Source organism: Erinaceus europaeus, chromosome 8, assembly GCF_950295315.1.
Source record: "Erinaceus europaeus chromosome 8, mEriEur2.1, whole genome shotgun sequence".
NCBI classification, from domain to species: Eukaryota; Metazoa; Chordata; class Mammalia; order Eulipotyphla; family Erinaceidae; genus Erinaceus; species Erinaceus europaeus.
In genome coordinates, this window is record NC_080169.1 from 63,413,382 (window position 1) to 63,440,371 (window position 26,990).

At 34.9% G+C, this 26,990-nt stretch overlaps 1 protein-coding gene across 1 annotated transcript in view; it reads left to right on the top strand.

The window, feature by feature from the left end:
• SEMA3A (semaphorin 3A) overlaps positions 1–26,990 on the top strand; it is a 535,675-nt gene that overhangs the window by 88,728 nt on the left and 419,957 nt on the right. The window contains exon 2 of the mRNA XM_060196315.1: positions 1,390–1,467. The gene's annotated coding sequence lies outside the window, so the exon portion shown is untranslated. The remainder of the gene's footprint in view (positions 1–1,389; positions 1,468–26,990) is intronic.

Sequence of the window (26,990 nt, forward strand, 5' to 3'; positions counted from 1 at the left end):
CTCATAGTTTTGATGAAGTAGGAATTTTAAAAACGTTTGTAGATAAAAAAATTGTACCTATTTCATAATTATTCTATTTATTGTGTATTAGTTAACTATTACTGCATGACAAACCAATATATTCCAGTGCTTTAAAATGAACAATAGCTAGGTCAGCTGGATTTATCTAATATCACTTGAGGCTGATGCTCAGAGTTGGAACAACTTTTTTTACTCATATTCCAAGTTCAAATACTGATTTTTAAAAAATTTTCTGTGAAACATAGTTGTTTTGGCTTAAGTAATAAAGTGTGACTATCTTATATTTTATAAAGCTTTATATTTTGAAAATTTATTGTATTGGTCTTCTATTGGTCAATGCAAGTACCATGTCAAACCCATAACCAGGACGTGGAAATCTAAACAACAACCTTCTTTATGGGAAGAACAGCAGAGGCATAAGTATAAGAAGGATGGATAATTTGCTTATGAGTACAATCAGCCACCAAATAAGTTGAATTTTATTTTAAGATACATTCAAGTTCCAAACTGAACATTTAGTCAATATTCATAGACATTTGATCATGGAATGCAATGAAACTTTCTGATTTCCTGAGGGCGGAAGGAGGGGCCACACTTACTGGATTTTGGTCAGGTGTTTTCTTCCTCTGAAATGATATTGCTTGTGTTCTTTAAGAACTGCTTGTGTTACTCTCTGGGTTCAGTTTTCAGCACTAAAACCTCTTAGTGAGTGAGTGAGTCATTAAACTAGTCACCACTATGTCCACCCACTCAACCCCAGCCACAGCCTCCAAATCTGTGGCTGCTGTGTCACATAAGCATGAAAACTGTAGAATCAAGAATTCCTATTCAACTGGTGCCAAAAAAATCAAGCCTTAAATTTAAAATTTAAGAAGAGCATTTGAGAGTAATTGTCTATAAGAAAAATAGCTTGATTGCTTGGGAATCCGATCCTGAGGTGACTATTACTCACAGTGAGTTCAGCGGAAATTGGAGGAGGGAATCCTACTTTAAGACTGCCTGAAGATAGAAAGCCGGAAGTGTCTAAAGCAGCTGAGGGGGCAAATATTTTGTCTAAAAAGATAAGGCAGCTGAACAGAGGGTGAGGAGACATGAGCCAAATTTACACACACACATAGTGGAAATAATCTCTGAATATCCAATTTGGGAAAATGTGAGGGAGATAATAGTGTTCTGAGTGACTAGTGATGAAAGAACAAAGAGGTTAGTGATGCCTGAGAGACATGTCAGCAATGCTTCCAAGGTGTCATAGAAAAGTTCATTGGCACTAAGACAGAGGTATTATTATTTTTTTAGACAAGTTTACTAAGAAAGTTCTGCTTTTGGAAAAGTTTCAAATATCAAAGATTTCTGTTTGCCTGCTTTCAGAATATTTGAAAAGCAATCAGTGGAGCAGTCTTTGAAACAACAAAGGGAAGCATTCATCAAGAAGAGGCCCTGTGGCAGGTAATGGGGAGGAAACACTATTTCCAAAAAGGCATACATTCCTTGTTTTATGGTTAACTCTAAGTGAAAACTGAAAAAACTTTTAGAAGATTGTTAACATTTTCATATTCTTATAGCTAGACAAAACAATGATTAAAACAAAATAATGATTACTTAAGAGGCAAATGAATAATCCAATAAACTTTCTTTAACTTATTTTACAAGTTCAAATACTGATTTTTAAAAAATTTCTGTGAAACATAGTTTGTTTTTGGCTTAAGTAGTTAAATGTGAATATTTTATATTTTATAAAGCTTTATAGTTTGAAATTTTGTTTTATAGTTTGATACTATGGTCTCAAAAACTGAGGCTTAAGAAACTCATTCAACTGCATTTGAAAATTTATAATTCGGTGGCCAAGCAGTGGTGCACCTGGTTAAGTGCACACACTGCAGTGTGCAAGGCTGCAGGTTCAAGGGAAAGCTTCAGTAGCAGTGGAGCAGGGTTTCAGTTGTCTCTCTGTCTCTCTCCCTCTCTATCTCCCCCTCCCTTCTCAATTCCTCCCTGTCTCTATCCAATAATAAATAAATAAAAACATTTTTAAAAATTTTTTAAAGAAAATTTAGAATTGGGACCAGTGGGGGCTCACCTGATAGAGTACACACATTGCCATGTGTGAGGACGCACCTGTGTTCAAGATCCCATCTGCAAGGGGATCCTTCACCAACAGTGGCGTAAAGCTGTTTCTTCTTTTTCTTCTTCTTCTTCTTCTTCTTCTTCTTCTTCTTCTTCTTCTTCTCCTTCTCCTTCTCCTTCTCCTTCTCCTTCTCCTTCTCCTTCTCCTTCTCCTTCTCCTCCTCCTCCTCCTTCTTCTTCTTCTTCTTCCTCCTTTTCCTCTTCCTCTTCCTCTTCTCCTCCTCCTCCTCCTTCCCTTCCCCCTCCTCCTCCTCCTTCCCTTCCCCCTCCCCTCTTCCTTCCCTTCCCCCTCCCCTCCCCTCCCCTCCCCCTCCCCTCCCCTCCCCCTCCCCTCCCCCTCCCCTCCCCCTCCCGTCCCCCTCCCCTCTACCTCCCTTCCCCCTCCCCTCCCCCTCCTCCTCCTCCTTCTCCTCCTTCTCCTTCTCCTTCTCCTTCTCCTTCCCCCTTCCCCCTTCCCCTCCTCCTCCTCCTCCTCCTTCTTCTTCTTATTCTCCTTCTTCTTCTTCTCCTTCTTCTTCTTCTTCCACTTCTTCTTCTCCTCCTCCTCCTCCTCCTTCTTCTTCTCCTTCCCCTTCCCCTTCCTCCTCTTCCTCCTCTTCTTCTTCTTCTTCTCCTTCTCCTTCCCCCTTCCCCCTTCCCCTTCCCCTCCTGCTCCTTCTCCTCCTCCTCCTCCTCCTCCTTCTTCTTCTTCTTCATCATCTTCTTCTTCTTCTCCTCCTCCTCCTCCTCCTCCTCCTCCTCCTGTCTCTCTCTCTCTCTCTCTCTCTCTCTCTCTCTCTCTCATCACCATTTACAGATAAAAGGAAAAATGGCCACAGGGTCAGTGGAGTCATTGGGCACGTGCCATATCACAGAGGTAACACTGGTGCCAAAATTTTAGGTTATGAAATTACTTTAAAAATTTCAAGTATTCCATGTTTGGTAGAAAATAATGATGAATGTGAATCCTACATATCACTTGTGTAACTTCAATTTCTACTTCTTGAGATGATGTACAGTCATACTTTTCCTATAGTATATACTATTAACAAACTGGGAACACAGGGCACATTATCGAACAGTAATTACTACTTTGCTGACACAGAGAGGTATGCCTCATTTGTAATAAATACCAAAGATAAAAAGCAGAAAAAGTGGGTAAACTGGAATTCACATGTCATCTTATTTATCTGAATGCAATTTTAAACACAAATTTTATCATTTTGTGCTCATATTGTAAGATCTCACATATTTCGACTCTAGAGTAAATTACCAACTAGTTTCTTTCTGCACCATTTACAGTTTTCAGAGATATAACCACATCTTACCTTACTATGATTGTCTACTTTCTGCATCTGCTCAATAATATTCTGAGCTTCCAGAAAACTGACCTGGTCATACTTCCCAATTTCCACAGTCAGTCAGCATTCTTATTTTTAGATGTTGCATATTTCTTAGTTTCCTCTCTTACCTGGGATGAGTCCCTGTCTTAAACAATTAATATACATCATACTTCCTTTAACATGTTTCTAGGTACATTTTTGGAACATAATTGCCCATGATTATTCCACCACCCTCTGGAAAGATGTACTTCACTTTCTAATTCTCATTAGTAGAAATTTATTAATTTACTCATTAGTAATAATATTTGATCTTATTTTTATCATTAAAGATTACTTTATTTGGCTAATACAATGGATGCTCTACAAAGGGCTATTGGGGCCAGGTTGTGGTGCACCTAATTAGACATCATCTTAGAAAACGACTACAAAATCACTCTGAATTGCTCATATCAATTTATATATTTAACATATTTCTTCATATAAACATGACCACACTTCATAATACTGAGATTTATATAGATATCATAAAATGATATTTGTCAAAGATAGTAATATGCTATTCTAAGAGCTTGTGACTAGATAGCACATCTGTGGGGTGAAGACCATGAAGTTAATTACATTTGAAGTATAGTCAATATTATCTTAATGAGATAATGTTTAAAAAAACATTATTATTGTAATATTGGGAAACTGTTACATTAATTGTATAATATCTATCTAAACAATGGCTATGAAAGTGTTAACAGAATTACAAATTATTAAAATCATTCTTCTACTTGATTTCAGAGGAAGAATATATCCACATATTGAAGAAAAAATCATCCCCTAGATATAAATTTGTCAAGATATAGGATATTAGAAAAGATATTTTTTTAATTTCTCAACTATAATAACTTTTGAAATAATTGGCTTGGAGCTAGTCTGAGGTTTTTCATAGACTCCAAATATAACTAAGCTTGTTTTATATGCTTTGTCTATAATTATTGATTTCCTTTGGGCTGAAATTTTGGCAAAGTGGGTTTATCGTGAATGCAACAATAATATGAGATGAATTAACAGTGTACTCTAGGGGTATCTTGAATTTCAGGTTGAATATATATTTGAAAGAAAATATAAACTAAGGATACATTATTCAGACAAAAGAAGAGTAAATACATGTTTATGTAGATGCATATATGTACAGATACATATGTATGTACATATTTTCCTTTATAATTCATTATATTTAACTAAGGAGACAATTCCACAGTTGATAATTTCACAAGTAACCTGTGCATTTATTTTTCATTATCAAAATTTTTAATTGCATTACATTACCAATTCCTAAATATTTTTACTATAAATTCCTTTCTGTCTTCTGTGTAGTTGTGATCTGCATAGGGATAAACATAGCATGCCAACTGTTGATAGATCTAAGATTATAATGGTATTGTCAAGAACTTGGGCAAATTGTTTAAATTTTAAGAACCACAATTTACTCAGAAATTAAGTTTGTAACAAGAGTAGCCTACCTTATACAAGTTTCTTTTAGTCTTTTTTCCCCTTAAGAGTAGATGAATCATAAGTAAATTGTTTAGAGCATTGGCACGCTTAGAATTTTCAACGAGTTCCTGCCAACATTACATGAAAAGACAACAAACAATCCTACATAACCAAGTATCCAAATCTGACTTAAAATTTAGTTTTGAAATGTTTTATCTGTGACTATATCTGTTACTTCAATACATGCTATGCAAATTTTTATTGAATAGAAAGGCCTTTTGTGGGTAAGGAGGAGGTTGTAGGAGGTGGAGATAACCTTGGTGTCCTGGTGCATTATGATGGGAAAGGATCTAAACTGAGAAAGTGAGTGTTCTGGAAAGACCTTTCATGAGAAAATGGGAAATTGTACCCATGTTTCCACAATGGTATTACCAACCATTAACCACTCCAATAAAAAATGATTTTCAAATGAATTTTTCTCAGTTGCTGCTTATGGATGAACCAATGAAAGTCTTAGGGGACTCTGAAGTAATTCTACCTCTGAGTGTTCAGCTATTGAAACAGAATGAATGAATATACATTCTTTGTTCTTTCTTGATTACACATGAGACAGATGTTAACCTGCAGTCATAAAGGATGATAGAAGAAATGAACAATAAGAATCATTTTTTTCCTGTATTGGTCCACTCAGAATCTTAATTCATAGTAGTAGGTAAATAATAGTTAATTGTTAGATGAGACCATAAAAAAGGAGTGACATAATAAATATTGGAAGGAGATAAATAAAAGTCACCCCAATAAAAATGTAGTTACTAAAATAAATAAGCATATTAATGGAACAAGTGATACAGTATGAAGCATAGTTAAATTTGCTTTGAATGGAAGATTTCCAAAAGTATAAGTCCTGTTTTTGAATAGTTTTTGAGACTAAAAGATTAACATTTGATTCCTAGTTTTATCATACAGTTCTCCCTGCAGGGTTTAACAGACTCTTTCACTGTGATAGAGACTTCTAATAATTATTATTCAACTACTGTACATTATTTAGTCTTTTTAGTGTCATAACATGAAGATAATAATGAGGCAAAATTTGACTGCTGACCAATGAGAAGAGTTAACTAAATTCACAGCAAAACTTAGATCATAAATGTAACTAACTCTTCTTGGTCTAAGGCATTCTGTGTTTCTAACTGCCCTCATTCTTGTGGTTTAAAGAATGCAAGCATTTTAAAGTTCCAGTTCTTTTTTCTCTTTGTTCTATGTTTTTCTTTCCCTTTTATTTCTCTCTCTCTCAAGGTTTCTCTGTGTCCTCAGGGGATGCATGACCTGACTGTTTAGAATTTATTTATTACTTTTGGTTCCAATAGTTAATGTTGATTCTTGACTCTTTCTTGCCTTCTTCTTACATAATGATATTTTTCCTTTAATCCATAATTGTTGCTTAGAAACAAGTAAACAGCACGCACACACACACACACACACACACACACACACACACTAATACAAATAGAAAAGTGGTGTTTGCTGCCACAGGGTAGGAGCACATCTGGTAGAGTTCGCATTATCATGTACATGGGTGCAGGTTCAAAGCCCTGATTTCAACCTATAGGAGAGAAGTTTCATAAGTAATGAAGTTGTGCCATAGGTGTCTCTCTCTGTCTCCCTCTATACCCCACCATCCTTCTAAATATCTCTGTCTCTATCAAAAATAAAAAGGGGGGGAAGCCCAGAGAGCTCAGTTCTTACATAAGTCCACCTCTCCCATTGTTTACTATTTGAAAGATAATAATAATTTAAGTACTTATGTCACAAATCAAAATATATATTGAGTGACAAGATACTTGCTTTCTTAGGATGAAACCTTTTCTGATGATTTACATAATTAAATGTAAAATATTTAAATATCAGGAAAAAGGCAAATATACATATAAAAGGCTGACACATTTATTTTTAAATCTTTATTGTTGTAGTTATTATTGTTGTTGATGTTGTCATTGTTGGATAGGACAGAGAGAAATGGAGAGAGAAGAGGAAGACAGAGGGGGAGAGAAAGACACTTGCAGACCTGCTTCACTGCCTGTGAAGGGACTCCCCTACAGGTGGGGAGCCAGGGTTCGGATTCTTAAGCCGGTCCTTGAGCTCTGTGCCAAGTGCGCTTAACCCGCTGCGCTACCGCCTGACTCCCAGGTGAGACATTTAAAACAAACATAACCAGCCAAAGAAATTACAGATTAATTTTTTAAAAATTGGGGGGGCCGCATAGTGGTACGCCTGGTTGAGTGCACAAATTACGAATTGCAAGGACCCAGGTTCAAGCCTTCAGTCTCCACCTACAGGGGGGAAAGATTTGCGAGTGGCAAAACAGTGCTACCGGTGTCTGTCTCTCTCCCTCTGTTTCCCCCTTCCATCTTGATTTCTTGCTGTGTCTATCAATCAATAAATAAAGATTGAAAAAAAAACCTCTTATAGCACAAAATCAAAAGTATCGTTGTTGAAGAAATATTCTTTAGTTATGTCCATTTCCTCACATGATTATTTTTTTTACTTCCGGGGTTATTGCTGGGGTTCAGTGACTGAGAGAAATTAAGAGGGGAGGGGAAGATAGAGAGGGAGAGAGAAAGACACCTGCAAACTTGCTTCTCCACTTGTGAAACGAAGCCCAAGCAGGTGAGCAGCCAGGGGCTTGAACTAGGATTCTTGCTTGGGTCTTTGCACTTTGTACTATGGACGCTTAACCCAGTACACCACCGCCCAGCCCCCTTTTCCTCACATTATTTAACAAATATTGTCAACTGCAAATTATTTTCATGGACTATGACAAAGAATTGTGTTAATATGTATGGTGTTCAGTATATTTTTATAATTAAGGGAACTAAAAGATTTTGTTGACATCTACTAATATGCACTATAATACAAATTAAAACTTAAACACTTATATATGTATTATTGCCTCACTTAAAATTATCACTAGTGAATAAAAATACTACAAATAAAAATTTTAGTAAAAAAATAAAAACTTAAAGCAAAATACTGAGAAAGCAGTAATTGTTTCTTAATATTTTTTAAATTTCTTTATTGTAGAATTAATGTTTTACTTTCAACAGTAAATACAATAGTTTGTACATGCTAACATTCCCCAGTTTTCCATATAACAATACAACCGCCATTAGGTCCTCTGTCATCCTTCTTGGATCTTTATTCTCCCCACCCACCTACCCCAGAGTCTTTTACTTTGGTGCAGTACGATTTCTTAATATTTTTATAGGTTTCATGTATCTCTGCTTTATTAGGCTGATGCTCCTATGTTCAACTTATGGCTGCATTAATCTGTAGTCTCTAGGAAACCACATATACAGTCACCAGAAAAAGAGTGAAATTGGGAGAAACATTTGTGTTATTTTAATGGCAGATTTGACCATCCAGAACCTCCAAAAAGTTGTTGAAGAGCTTTAGTATTCTTTGGATAGCACTAGAGTAATGCTGTGCCTAGATTTTTAGGACCCTAGAAGGAGCTAGATTAATACAATGTCACAAAAGTAGCATGGTTGTTAAATACCTAAACAATACTAGAAATGCTGTGGAAGTTTAGTCACAATGTTCTTTAAACAATAGAGGTTTTATTTTTTATGAATCATACAAATAAGGCAAATCACATTAATTAAAGTAAATCATATTTGTGCTATAAATTTGAAGATAAAAGTGTATCAGTTATTTGTAAAATATGGTCAATTAAAATACTTGACTGGTTTCCCCTTTGGGAGTCGAGCAGTAGCACAGGGTTAAGCACACGTGGCGCAAAGCGCAAGGACCAGCGTGAGGATCCCGGTTGGAGCCCCAGGCTCCCCACCTGCAGGGGAGTCGCTTCACAGGTGGTGAAGCAGGTCTGCAAGTGTCTATCTTTCTCTTCCCCTCTCTGGCTTCCCCTCCTCTCTCCATTTCTCTCTGTCCTATCCAACAACAAGGATATCAATAACAACAATAATAATAACTACAACAATAAAAAAACAAGGGCAACAAAAAAGAATAAATAAATATTAAAAATTAAAAAAATTAATAGAAATATTTGACTGGAAGGTAGATTTAAATAAAAATTATCATGTTTTTCAAAGATCAGAGTTAAAAATATAAGAAAATGGTCCCAAATCATCAGTGCTTGCCTTTGGAACATGGATGTGTTTTTCTGATTCTCCAGTAGTGAAGAACAGAGAATTCAATCTCCATCTCCTGAATTATCACAAGAATTCTTGTCCTCTGAAATGTTTTCTCCTAAGAGTTTTATGTCTTTCACTTAATGACTCAATTTTTTTGTTGATTAGAATTTGGTCCAGAGAACTCATTCCCCAAATAGTTCATTTCCTTTATCTTTGATGGAGGGAATTTCTCATAAGGTGTGTCAGGAACTTGCCAGATGATGTGACTTTGATGAAAGAGAGTTTCAACAGATGCACATGAGCTGACCCTCCCAATTGCCACTTTATTTGGCTTCTGAACAGCTTAGTGATCTGCATCAGGACACATCATCCATTTCCTTCCTTAGTTGCCTGCTCAGTGGTACACTCCCACACTGCTGTTGAATTGTAACATTCCCATTATTTCCTTATCCATTCCATTTGATTTTCAACACATTTCCTAGTCTGGACTAATGAAAGTGTGTGTGTATTTGTGTGTGTATGTGTGTGTGTGTGGGGGGGGGGGGTGGTGGAAGCGGGCCTGGGCTAATGAAAGTGTGTGTGTGTGTGTATGTGTGTGTGTGTGTGTGTGTGTGTCCGGGCTAGGAGTGGGTTCATGGAGAGCAGGGGTGCTCTGTCTGTTCAGCTCTATACTTGAATGGTCCACAGCTCTTTACTGGGTTTTCAGTGAGTGCTACTGTGGTAATTGATGGCTTGCTATAGCAGCATCTGCAGGCAGATTTATTGTTTCTGAGGGAACACATTTGGAGCAAATGTATGTACATCCAATATTTAAAGTTTGAATAGAGAAATGAATTTAATATTTCCTAAAATTCTCATGGTATTTGTAATGTTTCATGTGTAAATTGTTTAAGTAATGTGTGGGGTAAGCTTTTCTCAGCTAGTATTTTCTGGTAGTATTAGTGTGATTCAATTACCCCCCTTCTTTTGTACTGGGATAGTTATTTTATGTTGCTTCAACTGCACTTTCATTGTTATTATGCTACATTGTTATGTACAACCCTGTTATCCAAAACCAGATAAATATCTCACACGTAGTTGATGGAAATGTAAAATGACCAGTTAAAAAAGAAAATTGCGGGAGTCGGGCTGTAGCGCAGCGGGTTAAGCGCAGGTGGCACAAGGACCGGCATAAGGATCCCGGTTCGAACCCCGGTTCCCCACCTGCAGGGGAGTCGCTTCACAGGCGGTGAAGCAGGTCTGCAGGTGTCTATCTTTCTCTCCTCCTCTCTGTCTTCCCCTCCTCTCTCCATTTCTCTCTGTCCTATCCAACAACGACAACAACAATAATAACTACAACAATAAAACAAGGGCAACAAAAGGGAATTAATAAATAAAATAAATATTAACAAAAAAAGAAAATTGCAATTTCATAATTTTTATATTAATAGTTAACATAATCATTTTAGAAATATAGAAGTATATATTAATGATAAAGTGTCATGTGTAATTCTGAGGGTGTAAAAATTTTTTACAACAGGCAATAAAATAATAAATGTGAAATTAGGAAATGTGATGCTAATGAACACACAACAATATATTTGCCCATTACTATCAGATTAATCATTATGCAACTGTAGGTACATTTTTTTAAACAAGTGCTCAAATATGCCTTCTAGTAATGAGGAAGGATTTATAAATTTTTGCATTAGTAATAAGAAAATAAATATTTGTTAGGCATATCATCTAGTCAGAAGTGAAGATTCTCTTTTGCAGTCCTTGCTTTGATAAGGTTAGCTTTGGAGTAAGTGAGGGTAGTATAATAGGAAGTAGGTGAGGAGGGTATGTAAGTCTAAGTAGACACTATTTCATTAGGAACTTTGTGGTGTCTTTTTACGTCTCTCTACCTCTTGCTGCATATACTGACTCTGACTGCAGGCTATTGTGCACTTTTGCTTTCAGGTATATATTTTGCCCTAATTTATAGATACATGTGAACACATGCCCTATCTCACAACTTGGGTCACCTGCTATCAGGGAAGGGGATGGGATATGGAGTTCTGGTGGTGGGAATTGTGTGGTGTTGTAACCCTCTTATCCTATGGTTTTTGTCAGTGTTTCCTTTTTATAAATACAAATTTAAAAAAAAGAATAGGGGGAAAAAGAAGTGAAGACTCTGATCCTTTTTTAAATGTTTTAAATGTGTGTATGTATGTATGTATGTATGTATGTATGTATGTATGTGTTAGTGGATAGAGACAGAGAGAAATTGATCAGGAAGGGGGAGATAGAAAAGTGACAGACACTTGCAGTCCTACTCAATACTTGTGAAGTTACCCCCCTGCGGGTAGGGAACAGAGGCTTGAACCTGGGTCCTTGTTCACTATGATGTGTTCACCTAACCAATTCTCTTTGATTCTTTTAGCACGTCTACATGTACGTACTATTAGTATTGTTTTATATGTATGATAAATGAAACTTGAAGAGTGAAATTTTCAAGTCTTTCCCATTATCAAATGGTGAAGAGTGGTTGTATCTAATATACTTAAAAAGCCAACAAAATGAATGAAAATTGAACTTTATTTTAAAAAACTTAAAATCATAGAAAATGATGTTTCTATAGTCAATTTCACCTCCCAATTCTATTGTGTGGGTGCCTTCTTCAAAGACAATAAAGAATGCAGTCTCCTTTCCTAAACTCTTCAGTTAACCTCCGTATAATAGCCCAGAGGATGTTTCATTGACTATCTTTACTATCGTCATTTGTAACCACATCAAATAGTAACAGGACATTTTCTTGGCATTCTCTTGTTGTTGGATATATTTTTCCAAGAATTTTAAGTTCCTATCCTGTTATGACATCCATCATTACTAAAGTGTCTTTTCTAATAAAGAGTTTTCCCTTGACTTTCCTATTTTGTATTAATTTTTTGTCCTCATGATGGAGAGTTACTCATTTCTTAAAGCGGGATCTATTCATATTTAATAGACACAACCCCTATGTTTAACAAAGATAGGTCTATTTGTCTAGTGCATGCATAATTATACTGCTCAGGTAGTAGGATTTCATCTAGTGTGTTATAGCCCTTCCTTTACTTTTTTTTTGGTTTGTTTTACTTGACCCTCTCATACATGAAAATGTCATAGCCTCTAGCTTTATGTTGTAATGTTTGCAAAAAATGTGTAATGTTTATTCTCTTCACCATAAATACATTTATTTCAATGTTTAAAAATTCCTTAAGACCATTACATTAACAAGAGTCCTTTGAAACAAACTCAGCAATTCATAAGAACATACTCCTAGTTTAGTCATCTCTCCTTTGCATCAGAATTTCCAGTGGCTACTCAGTCATTATGATTCTCTTGGTGATGACCAAAAATTTTGAAAAACAACTGTTTTTTTTCCCCAGGGACATATGAACGTCCAACCTTTTTTTTTATTTTATTTTTTAAAGGTTTTTACTAGTTTTTGATAACTACCAGGAACTAATTAACAGTAAGTGACGCCAGCTTTTTGAAGTCAATTAACTGTGAGCTATTCAAAAACCAAAGCATAAGATCTCTAGGACTTCGTTGAAATTAATTAAACCTACCTTCAATAGAAAGAAAAAAAAACCTTAATTCCTGCCAAATCTAGTAAGTTTTCTGTAGGAGATTTGAGACCTTACATTTCCTACCAGGGTCTGAGGCTTGGCCACCCTGCCAAGAAAGGAAATTACATTGCTTTAATTTTTGTAAAATTGTTCCGTGCTCTATGTGATGATTAAATGAAATTCTTCCTAATTAGCTTCCTGGTTAATTTATTACATTAGTTTCCAAAAGACTCCTGTTTCCTACCATCTATATGTCTGGCTAATATTGTATTTATTGAAATACGAGTATCATGAAAAATCTATTTCTAACATGGTTTTGTGTAGTGATACCTCCTTTCTGCTGTCTTGGGTTCCTTTCATCTTTCTTTCCTTTTATAGAATGCACATTAGTTTTCTTTATGTCACAAAATGTATTGTGAATTACATTTGATGAAGGAAAGACTGAAGACAACCAATTGCTAATTCTGTACTCAGCAACTGAATTTCCCTCTCTTAGTGGTGGTGAATGTAATATAACTAATGTAGAATACCCAGTTTATATCATGATATTGTTTTTCTTCTGATTTAGCACAATTTTGTAACAAGTAATAGTTAAGACCAACTGAAAATATTTCTCACAATAAAATGCATAATAAGTTTATAAATTTGTAAATAATATTAATGTGCTCAAATGAAGAGGACACTACAGAGAAACAAATACTAAACTAGCTTTCAGTCACTGATAACACAAGTTTAAAAATCTATATATGAAAAAAAACTATATGATTCTGAATTTTAAAAAATCAAGTAGTTTTGATTCTTAATAACAGAATCATGGAATCTACTTATACTTGCAATTATTTAAGTTTTTTAGGTAAGAATAACTAACCAAATAGTGTAGTTTACTCTATTATACTTTGAGTGGAACTAAATTAAAAATTATGTGTACATATGAAGCAAACATAACACGTGTATATATTAAACTATATAGCTTATATTGTAACCTTAACATATTTAAAGTAAATATGGACAACATTAAAATATGAAAATAATACTATTTTTGAATGAAATAACTTCTAAATCTTGCAAAGCAGAGATTCTGAAGTTGTTAATTAATGAGGAATTAATCTGTCAACAAATAGAGGTAAAGGTATAAAATTAAACTTGATTGAGATTCTCAGAGAATCAAATTAGAGTGCTTTCTGTGAATATTAAAAGTATATAGTAACCTTATTTTAAACATGTAGCATACCATCCCTACTAGAATTGAAGTACCTACCATATTTCTAGCATCATAAAAAATTTAAATATCATTACATCGGTTTATCTGAATTTTTTATAATTTTAAAATAACTCATTAAAATAATCATATTACTTATATTTAATTAAGTTGAATAAACTCAAAAATAATAATAAAGAAGTTAGACTTAATTATCTTTTATTGTCCTTCATAAATACACATTCAAATAAATATGAAACTTGAGTTCTATGATAAAAAGTCAACTTTCAAACTACATATTTTTATTAAAATATAGATTTTAACAATTTTAATTTCATGCACTTTTAGTTTTACTTCATGAAATTCAGTTTATGTTCTTTAAGTGTCTTCAAATAAATTACTGGTTATGAAGAAAAAGCACATTTCAGAAACTATGGCACTTAAAAAGGTATTTAAGATTAGCTTGTATGGTCCAGGAAATTTTCTCATAAAATGGACTAGGTTAAAAAGTAGAATTCTATTTATGTTCTTGGGATTAGAGTCAGGTTTAGTAAATAAAATTTGATTTTAAATGTTTACTATATATATACACATACACATATATATGTGGGTACTATGATATAATAGATGACTATCAAACCTCTAAATGATTTTATTAAAAGAGCAAATTGAATTCATTATATTTCATACATTACAACATTGGTTTAGCCAAAATCTTTTTATTTATTTTATTTATTATTGGATAGGATACAGAAAAATTGAGAGAGGAGGGAGAGATAAAGAAAGAGAGACACAGAGATACACCTGCAGTTCTGCTTCACGATTCATGAAGCTTTCCCCCTGCAGGTAGGGACCAGGGGCTTGAACCTGGTCCTTGTGCACTGTAACATATGCACTCAACAAGGTGAGCTACCACCTGGCCCCTACCCCAAATATTTTTTTTAAAGATTTTATTTATTTATTTATGAGAAAGGAGAGAGAGAAAGAACCAGACATCACTCTGATACATGTGCTGCCAGGGATCGAACTCAGGACCTCATGTTTGAGAGTTCAATGCTCTAGTCACTGTGCCACCTCCTGGACCAAAAATATTTATTCATTATAAAGCATTAGAATAGTTCCTCTTGTGTTATTTAGTATGTGAAATACATAAATGAGATTCTTAAACAGTGCATGAATTAGAAATGCAGCAAAGATTTGCATACCATTACTTTGTATTGCTAAAATATTCTCTAGAGGCTTATTCTAAATGATTTCCTCTTTATCTAGGGTATTTAAACATAAAGGCCCTGGACATATCATACCAATCAAGTATTTCATTCTCATTTTACTGACCAGAGGATGTGTATTAGAAAATTGCGTTCTCAAGTAATTACAAATTTTTCTTTTGTTCTTGACCTCTTGTTTAAAGCATCTTAACTTGACCTCGTAAATATTTCAGCTTTCTTCAATTTCCTCTTTAATTTTCAGTGTGTAGTTTCAGTAGAGAGGATACAATATGGACTCTTGATAAGATTTTTAAAAAATGTATTAATATTATGGGCTCTTTTCTTTCCCCACTGGGGCTCCATGCCTGCAGAATTGCATCACTCATGGAAATATATATATATATATATATATATATATATATATATATAGAGAGAGAGAGAGAGAGAGAGAGAGAGAGAGAGAGAGAGAGAGAGAGGCTGAGAGACAGAGATAAAGAGAGATACCACATCATGGATCCAGCTCTTATGAAGCATCTCCTTTGCATGGTGCTCTGACATGGTGGCTAGGAAGCTGGAACTCAGGTTCATGTTAGTAGTATGTTCTCTGCCTAGTGACCTACCTCGAGCTCCTTATTAATATTGCTTTAACATAGTTTTACAAATGTTAAGATTTGGGTGCTGGGCAGTGGAGCACCTAGTTAAGAGCACATAGTACTAAGCATAAGAACCAGTTCAAGAATCCGGGTTTGAGCCCCCACCTGAGGGGGAAAGGTTCACAAGTGGTGAAACAGGTCTGCCAGTGTCTTTCCCTCTCTATCTCCCTCTTCCTCCTCAATTTCTCTCTGTCCTATACAGTGAAAACAGGAAATAAAATATGGCCACCAAGAGCAGTGGATTCAGTGTTGGCACCTAGCTCCAGTAATAATTCTGGAGGCAGAAAAAAAAAAAAAAGAGATAAGATTTGAGGGTAGAGTTTCACATACATACATATGTGTGTGTTTAGCTCAAAGTACCTCATTGTCCCTGGATCAGACTTTGAATTTTGAATATCTGCACACACACAAACCTGATATGGATATATTACTGGTTAATGTACTTCAAATGCTAATCATTGATTTGGTAAATTAAGAAATTTTAGAGAGGCATGGGTGGTGGTGCACCTGGTTGAGAGCACAAGTTACAATGCACAAGGACTTGGGATCAAGCCCCCAGTCTCCACCTGCAGAGGGAAAGCTTTACAAGTGGTAAAGTAGTGCTGCAGTTGTCTTTCTCTTTTTTTTTCTTTTTTCTTTTTAATTTATTTAAGAAAGGAGACATTAACAAAACCATAGGATAGGAGGGGTACAACTCCACATAATTCCCACCACCCGATCTCCATATCCCATCCCCTCCACTCCCCTGATAGCTTTCCCATTCTCTATCCCTCAGGGAGTATGGACCCAAGGTCATTGTAGGTTGCAGAAGGTGGAAGGTCTGGCTTCTGTAATTGCTTCCCTGCTGAACATGGGCATTGACTGGTCAGTCCATACTCCCAGCCTGCCTCTTTCTTTCCCTGGTAGGGTGGGTCTCTGGGGAAGAGGAGCTCCAGGTCACATTGGTGGGGTCGTCTGTCCAGGGAAGTCTGGTTGGCATCATGGAACCTGGTGGCTAAAAGAGTTAACATACAAAGCCAAACAAATTGTTGAACAATTATGGACCTAAAGGCTGGAATAGTGCAGATTAAGTGCTAGGGGGTACTCACTGCAGACTCTTGTGTACTTCTGCTTTCAGGTATATATTTTTTCCCTGGTTTATGGACATGTGTGAACATATGCTCTATCTCAGGGGACCTGGTCTATATCTAGGTTTGGGGACTTTATTGGGGAGTGGACCACCTGGAATGGAATTAGAGAATACTATGAAAGGAAAGGTCTCACCCGAGTGATGAAGCTGAAGGTTTGTCATTCCACACCTGAAGTCTCTGGACACAGTCTGAAGTGAAGCATACTGAGGTGGCACTCGTTGTGTTGATTAGGTTGTGATCGGTGGATGCAATATTATTTGATATGAATTGAGAGAAGCATGCAGGAAAGTACGCCCCACCCTAAGGTTCCAGGACTGGGGGAAATATAGGCTCTATAGTGGAAATGTGAGGTTCTAGCTGTATTTGGGTTCAAGAAGACAATGGATATTTATTATTATCATCACATTATTTGGTAATTGGGTTAACTTTGAAAAGTCCCTTTGTTAGGGTTTTCTGTATAATACTCAGCATCTAGTATATAGCTGTGCCACCGGTTGCTTAGTTGTCTCTCTCTTTCTCTCAATCTCCCTCTTCCCTCTCCATTTCTTTCAATCTCTATCCAGTAATAAATAGATAAATAAAATGTTTAAAAATATTTTAGAAAACATTTATTCTAAATGTCTAAGATTGATTTACATATCTAAGATGGACATACACAAATATGATATATGTCAATACTTGATAATAGATCAGTTTCTAGGATATTGCATAAATGATATAATTTTACTCCATAAAATGGTTGAAAAATTAAGCAGAGACAAAAACTTCAAAGGCTTATTTATTTTTGTTATGCTGCACTTGTGTAACACTGAAGACTTTGTTTCAGGTCAAATCAGTTGTTTCTGTTCTCATTCATTGGTATTCTTATTTAGGGAATTCCATTCTGTCTACTTAATTTCCCTGAGAATCTTAATGGGAAATGATCTGCCATGTCCCGAGTCAGTCATGAAGGTCTGGTATACAGATGCTGTATTTCATTCTAATGAAATTACTGTGGTAGAAAAATTGATTTCGTGACTTCGTTGGGAAAGTAAAATTTGTTCTTGCAAGGAGAATCACAAGGTCATTGTTTCATATAATTTTGAAGGAATGATATGAACTAGTGATTCTAAGATGTTTTATAACTTTAATTTCCCTACCAAAGACAAATATTTGGTCCATTCACAACACATAGGCTAAAAAAGAAAACACTGTATTTGTGAAGAATCACGTCCAAAGGGTCAGGTCAAATTCTTTTTGGGTAAAGGACAAAAATAATAATAATAACTAGCACCCCCTCCCATACAAAAGGCAGAAAGTTATCAGCAATACTATAGCCTGAGAGGTTAGTAGCTAGAGAACTGGATTTAAAAGTGTGAAGTCCTGTGTTTGAAATCTAGCATTGCATATGCTAAAGTGATATTCTGGTTCTTTCTCTCTATCTCTCTCAACTATGAGTATTTAAATTTAACATTTTTAATCATCAACACCACTTGGTCTTCATTAATATTTGTCAGAATAAAACTATAATATAAATGATTTAATATTTATTTACTGTTGATTAACTATGTTGTTTTTGTTTTAGAAAACTCTTTTTTTACAAAAGACTTGCAAATTCTGACAACTTAGTGGGGTGGGGTGGAGAGGATATAAGTAAAGGAATAAAAAGTGAAAGAAAATGAGTAGGTTAATAATATAGATACATATATTATTTTTTTACTTAAAAAAGGAGAAATTAACAAGACCATAGGATAAGAGGGATACAACTCCACACAGATACATATATTCTTTTAAAAATGTTTTTTATTTAGTGACTGGGTAATGATGGCTCCAGTTAAGCACACATGTTACCATGAACAATGAACCAGGTTCAAGTCCTCAGTCACCACCTGTAGTGGAAAGCATCATGACTGATGAAGCAGTACTGCAGTTGTACTCTATCCCTCTTGATTTTCCCCATCTCTGTCCATTAAATATATTAACTATTTTAAAAATATTTATATTATGAGAAGGAGCGAAGAGAATGAGCACAATAAAAGGGAGATCAGAGCACTTACCTGCTAAGAACTGAAGACCTCATACCTACAAATCCTGTGTTCCACATGTGAATTATCTCACCAATTCCAGATACATAATTTTTAATAGAACTATTTCAAATGTTAGATTACACATAACGGAAAATAAGAAATAATTTTGTTTAGTAAAAGAGAAAGTTTGAGCCCTCATATCACTTAAGGTTGATCTTTGATAGATTGCACACAGATCTTTGGTTTAAGTGTTCTTAGCTGTGCAGATCAAGTAGAGAGTAAGCAACGACTTCATATGGAAGGAAAAATATTGTCAGTGCTATATGGTTTATCTCTTTATGTTTAAGAACTGTGGATTTGTTATTATATCATTATACATTTTGCTTTAATTTTTAAGTGTTTATAATATCATTTTGATGAAATTTTATTTTCAATTAGGGCATGGTGACATTTTTATTTCTTTATTTTTAGGGCAATTCATTTCTAGTATATAACTTGAGAGTATGCATTAGTGTGTAGAGACAACATATGTTCTCAATAGGTAACTGACACATAAAAGAAGGAAATTTGATTTAATGAAGCAATTTCAGTATTTTTAATGTAACATATGGTTTGAGAAGAGGATAAAACCAATAAACAATGTGAACCTAAAAGTTCACAGACACAACTACATTTTAGGTTAGATTCCATGTTTTATGACAATTTGGTGTTGTGATCATGAAGACTTTCTTACTCTCTTCCAAGAAGAGACTGTGGCAAAAAAAAATCGAATTTTATTTCAATACTGTAAATAGCCTAGCATGTCAGTGTCTATTTTAATATGACAAAGAAAATGAAACACGTTATTCTATATTCCATGTTAATTGATTCATCTATGTTGAACTATGTTTTACCCATCTGCAGTTTTACATGCACTATAGACTATATATTATGTAGGATCACAGGAATATATTGGGCATCTGGAAAATATATATGAAGAAATAATTTATCTCACAGGGAAGAGTCTTTTATTTTAAAACTTGTTATTTCTGGATCACCTTTTAAAAAAAAAACTTCAGGATGTGCTGAAATACATACAAATTTTTAGAACACCCCAATTATATTGGAAAAAGAAAGTAAGATGTATGTGCATGTGTCTATGTATGTGAACAATACATACTTTTACTTAAAGATTGATGTGATACTTGTCCCTACCAATCCAAAAATCTTTACCCATAACTTCCCTCAAATGACATACTTGTCTCCCTGTATTTGATTTCAATGTGTATATAATGAATATAAGTGGTGTAACAGTCTGAATTCAAAACATTTACTTTGTAATAGTCTCAGATGTTCAGATTTTTTTTAATGCAATATGATGCTGTTGTATAAATGTGTTTTCTTTTCCTCCACAACTTATGTACCTTAAATACCCTGACCATGAGACATCCCACATGTCATATTTACGGTTGGTCCTTAGTATAATGTGTAGGTGAGTAAATTGTTTCTTGATCACTGTAGAGAAGATTCTGGTTTAAGAATCTAGTTGAACTTTGTAAGAAATATATATATATTATTTATTTTAATGAGAGACAGATATGAGAGCACTATTGGCTCTGGCTTATGTTGGTACTGGGGATTGAAATGGGACTTTAGGGCCTTAGGCATGAAAGTTACATAACATTAAGCTGTTTCCCCAACCAAATCTACTTAACTTTTGACGTTTCATCTATTTTCCTCTGGAACAGGGAGGCAAAAGTTATCAGACAGGATCATATTTAAAACATTTCAAACCTCAGTTTCTAATTTGAAATTATAAATTGTAGTGAATTCAAGGAACTATCATTTAAGGGCTGTTCAAGACATGGTATTGCTGGAGGAGACCAAATAAAGTTGAAAACTAATGTATAAGTAGAGAAGTTAGGTAATGTATAACAAACAGGGTGAAAGAATTTTGAGTGTCAACTAAACCACTCAAAAATTTCACACTGACTTTATGTAAGCAAAGAGAGTATATAATTGTCCTATATAAACTTTTAATATTCTAATACCTGGTTATCTAACATATACTTTCAAGTTTTCCTTTAATTGGTGTGTTTGTGTGTGTGTCTATATAGGCAAACATGTTTTCACATGGAAAGCACACATGCTTTTCCATATGACCTCAAAGCTACATGTCTCATTTCATCTCTTAATAATGATCTGATTTCTAAGAGATATCACATTATAACTCTCGTTTCAATCACTAACAATTCTTCAATGACCCAGACATTCATGACAAGTCAAGTTTACTATATTTCAAAGTTTTTGGAGATAAGGAGTAAGAAAAATAAGAAATAAAAACTATGAAAATAAAATAAAGAGCATGATAATTGAGGGTTTAGTTATTTGTTGGCATGAGTGTGCTCTGAATAGCTCTTTGGAGAATGCTCTGCAGTATTAATGATGCTTTCTAAAAATTCAAAGTTAAAAAATATGAAGTCATTGGACACATGGAATTCTTGTTGGATTAAAAATGAGTATATTGATCATATTTTTAAAAATATATTACTTTCCTACCTGCAATGGAAAAGTTTCATAAGCAGTTAAGCAGTCCTGCAGGTCTCTCTCTCTCTCTCTCTCACTCCACCCCCACCACTTCAACTTCCCCTCCACTCTCAGTCTCCCTGTCCTATCAACTAAAAAAAAAAAAAAAGGAAAAGGGGAAATAAATAGCTGTTGGGAGTGGTGGATTTGTAGTACAGGCATTGAGCCCCAGTGATAACCCTCATGACAATAAAAAATATATTGCTTAATATATGTTCAACAAGAAAACACTGGCCTAATTACATCTCCCCTGCAAAGCACTTAACCAGATTCTGTATTAGATCAAGCTCTATAAAAAGTTATTGACAAGTATGTTTAGAGCACAGTGAAGAAGAGGCTTTGGAATGAACAAGGACTGTAGAAATGGAAACTGATACCAAGATCGACATAGATTAACTGAAAGGTCACGGGAATAATCTGATGCAGAATATAAAGAAGAAAGAGGTATAAAGGTTAAATTCTGGTTTTTGTTCTTCCGTGACAGAAGAGATGTAAGACTGAAAACTCAGTGCACTAGAAGCTAGGTCAATTTGAGGGGATTCAAAGCAGTAAGAATATCATTTCCAACTAAATTTCATTAATATATTTTAGAGATGTCAAGACGACAAATAGAGATATAAATCTGGATCTCAAAAGAGCAGTTTGTACTGAAAATAGTTTTGTGAAAAGTCTTTGAATAGCCATTCATTGAATTCATAGGTAAACATGAAACTAGAGATTATAGCAGCAAAGAAAGAATCTAAAACAAATTCTGGAGGAAAATATTAGTAAAAGCCCAATGCTAGTAAGGGCCCGGTGCATGCTATTTAACACGTGTTTTCATTTCTTCTAAGAAAATCTGATGTTGTATGTTTTCACCTCTATAAGGAACTACTGACCTGATCTTCCAAAGTGTGTGGTTTTGCATTTTCATAAATAGCATGCAAACTCCACATCCTCATTCCACATTGTCAGTATTTTTATGCCAGCTATAAAATAGTGTATATAATAGTAATCTACTGGGTAGGTATTTTGCATTTCCATAAGAGCTAATAAAATTGAGCCTCTATTTCTGTACTTACTTGCTATTTGTATATATTCTTTGGTAAAACTTTTATGCAAATATTGTATTTTTTACAGCATTTTTATCTTTTTTTTTACTTAAAGGAGTTCTTTATGTACTATAAACTAAATTATTTTTAAAATATTTCCTCAGTGTATGTACTGCCTGTAATTCTCTTGACAGTATGTTTTGAAGACCAGATAATTTTAATCTTGAGTAATTCTAAAGATTATACATCATGCTTTAATGTTCCACAAGGCCTTTGCATCACAAATAATCTATTTTCTTAGGGCTCCAACATTTTTCTTCCTTGTGTATTGAAAGTGTTTTTGTTTCCTACTTTCTAAGTTAATATACTGTCATGCAAGAATCTATCAGCAGTCAGTCAAACAATTGAGGAGGATCAGTTCTCACCTCTAGTTAACAGAGCCTAGCTGTCTTGAGCTCTCAGAAATCCATTTTCTGTATCTTCAACATAGCAAGAATTTGTTCAGTGTTTGAATCCTTTTTCTTTCCTCCCTATCAGACTTTAGTTCCTGTTTCTATCCAATGAGCTAATGTAAAGATAAGGCTCACCTTTTTAATTTTTGTTTTCTGAGATATCAATCACAGTACTATATTAACCATTGGCCATTGTGTCCAAACCAGCATTTTATACCTTTTTTTTCCTAGCTATTTAAGGTAGAAAAATGAATCTGGTCACTCATCTTCCATATTCTTAGAATATTAAAAAAATCCACATTGAATGAACTATCAAATTCTCTTTCTTTCTTTCTTTCTTTTTTTTTTTTTTTTTTTTTGCTGCTCATCTCTGGTCTATGGTGCTGGGGATTAAACCTGAAACTATGGAGCCTCATGCCTGAGAGTCTCTTTGCATAACCATTAACCTATCACCCCCACCCACAAATATTTCCTTTTAAGAACACTTTAATACCAATACTATCCATATTCTAATAAAATTTAACAGATACTTTATGGATTAATTCTTTCATAAATTCAGAATGTTTTTCTTTAATAATTTCTGTGAGAAGGTCCATTCTCTTCTGATTCATAATGCTGACTTTATTTACATCATTATTTGTCTATTCCATAAGTACATCAGTGACCTCTCTATGCCAGGCCTCATCAGACAAATATTTCTTTAGACTATCAGTATTTAATATACTGATGTATGTGGCATAGAATGTAATATAGGATTCAATAATTGCTCTAAAATATTTAGTTTGAGTAAGATAGAATTAAATTATTTTGCATATGCTAACTTAGTTCAGTAATAGCAGTCTAATGCCATCATAGGAAATTTAATCAATCCACTTTCATGTTTTGTTAAGGTGTTAATTTTTTCATATGGTCAAACATAGAAAACCTTGTAAAAAATGGATGCTATAAATTCCCTGAATGCAGACTTCCCAGTGTATTTTCATTGCCTAGAAGACAAATCTGAAATTCTTTTTTTTTAAATTTTTTATTTATAAAAAGGAAACATTGACTAAACCATAGAATAAGAGGGGTACAGCTTCACACAATTCCTACCATTAGAACTCTGTATCCCATTCCCTCTCCTGATAGCTTTCCTATTCTTTAACTCTCTGAGAGTATGGACCCAAGGTCATTGTAGGATGCAGAAGGTGGAAGGTCTGGCTTCTGTAATTGCTTCCCCACTGAACATGGATGTTGACTGGTCGGTCCATACTACCAGTCTGCCTCTCTCTTTCCCTAGTGGGAAAGGGATCTGGGGAAGTGGAGCTCCAGGACATATTGGTGGGGTTGTCTGTCCATGGAAGTCTGGTTAGCATCATGCTAGCATTTAGAACCTGGTGGCTGAAAAGAGTTAACATACAAAGCCAAACAAATTGCTGACCAATAAAACTGAAATTCTTAAAAATATTATAAAAATAATATCAAACACCCTTCAAAATGTGAATATCGTTTATAATTCTAGTTCCATAACTCACTACTGCTCTATATAAATTGTATAATCTGATTATTACATTTGTGGGCTCCAGAGTTCAGATATTTTATTCACATGAATTTTCCAAAACAGTCTAAATCCTAAATTTGGAATGCTTAAGTAATGAGTTTAAGTAATAACAGTACTTACATGAAATGATTTTGAGAATTAAATGAGAATATACATTTTAATTTATGTAATATGTGTGGTAAGTGTTCATTAAATTAATAGTACTATACTTATGATTCATTTATAACTACCTACTTGCAGATTTAAAAACACTGTATGTGCAATCATGAGGCAATGATTTTTCTCAGATAATCTCCACTTCCATATACAGATTTAGTCATTTTCATGTCTTTTTAAAAGTTAATATAATTTAATTCCTGGTTCAAACCAACAGTTGTATAATTTCTCATTCCCTGCATCCTTATAATTAAATGTTCACTCCTAAATAAAAATATATATTATTAATGTTTATAACATTATTTTCTGGCCCTCCTGTACTGTACTCTCATTCAAAAGATGTGTCATTTATAGATGAGATTAACCTAGTGACAAGTACTAAATTATGTGTGTGAACATGCTCAACAAACATACAGACTCATGTCTTTATTCCTATATTTGAAGATCTAACTTGAAGTATTTATTTTGTTGAGAAATGTGACCTAAATATATATCTTCTTTCTAAGTTTTTAAACATTTTAATTTTAAAATCATTTTATTAGTGATCTACAAAAGTATGAGATCATAGGGGTAATGATTTCATGCAATTTTCACCACCAGAATTCTGTCCCCACCCACCTCCAGTGGAAACTGCAAAAGTTCTTCCAAGGTCGCAGATATAGATTAATAGAATACACATACCTATTTATTATATGGTCCTGCCTTCACTTCACTTCTTTTTTTATATTGAATATTTTATCTTTATTTATTGGATAGAGACAGCCAGAGAGGGAAGAGGTGATAGAGAGGGAGAGAGATAAAAAGACACCTACAACACTGCTTCACCACTCACAAACCTTTACCTTTGCAGCTGTGGACAGGGGGTGGAACCCAGGTCCTTGTGTATTGTACGGTGTGCTTAACCAGGTACACCACCACCCTACCCCCTTCACTTCCTTTCAAAGTCACACCTAAACTTATTAACTACTTCCAAGTGTTTTCCCGTTATCCTTTCTCTCAGAAAAGAGAAATGGTGCCTATTTATCTTTTTAACTCTTTTTTAATAGCTTTATTTTTCCCCTTTTGTTGCCAATGTTGTTTATTGATGTTATGATTATTATTGTTGTTGTTATTTCTGTCGTTGTTGGGTAGGACAGAGAGAAATCTAGAGAGGAAGGGAAGACAAAGAGGAGAGATAGAGACCTGTAGACCTGCTTCACTGCTTGTGAAACGAACCCCCTGCAGGTGGGGAGCCCAGGCTGGAACTGCAGTTCTTATGCCAGTCCTTGTGCTTAGCGTCATGTGTACTTAACATCTTTTTAACTCTTATTTATTTATTTATTTACTTATTTATTTATTTACAAAAAGGAAACATTGACAAAACCATAGGTCAAAGGGGTATAACTCCACACAATTCCCACCACCAGATCTCTATATCCCATCCCCTCCCCTGATCACTTTCCTATTCTTTATCCCTCTGGGAGTATGGACCAAGGGTCCTTGTGGGTTGCCGAAGGTGGAAGGTCTGGCTTCTCTAATTGCTTCCCCGCTGAACATGGGCATTGACTGGGCGATCCATACTCCCAGCCTGCCTCTCTCTTTCCCTAGTAGGGTTGGTCTCTGGGGAAGAAGAGCTCCAGGACACACTGGTGGGGTCGTCTGTCCAGGGAAGTCTGGTCGGCATCATGCTGGCATCTGGAACCTGGTGGCTGAAAAGAGAGTTAACATACAAAGCCAAAAAAAACCTGTTGAACAATTATGGACCTAAAGACTGGATTAGTGCAGATGAAGTTTTTGGGGGTACTCACTGCAGACTATTGTGTACTTTTTTTTTTTTTTGCTTTCAGGTATATATTTTGCCCTAGTTTATCGATACATGTGAATATATGTTCTATCTCAGGGGACCTGGTCTATATCTAGGTTTTGGGGCTTTGTTAGGAAGTGAACCACCTGGAATGGAATCAGAGAATACTATGAAAGGAAAGATCTCACCCGAGTAATGAAGCTGAAGGCTTGTCATTCCACACCTGAAGTCTCTGGACACAGTCTGAAGTGAAGCATACTGAGGTGGCACTCGTTGCGTTGATTAGGTTGTGAACGGCAGATGCAATATTATTTGATATGAATTGAGAGAAGCATGCAGGAAAGTGCACCCCACCCTAAGGTTCCAGGACTGGGGGAAATATAGGCTCTATAGTGGAAATGTGAGGTTCCTGCTGTCTTAGGGTTCAAGAAGACAATGGATAGTTATTGTTACCACATTGTTTGGTAATTGGGTTAACTTTGAAAAGTCCCTTTATTAGGGTTTGCTGTACAATACCCAGCATGTATGTACAATACATACAGCATTGTATGTAGCTGTGCCACTGGTTGGTTCTGTTGTTCCTGGTCTAGGCTTTTGAG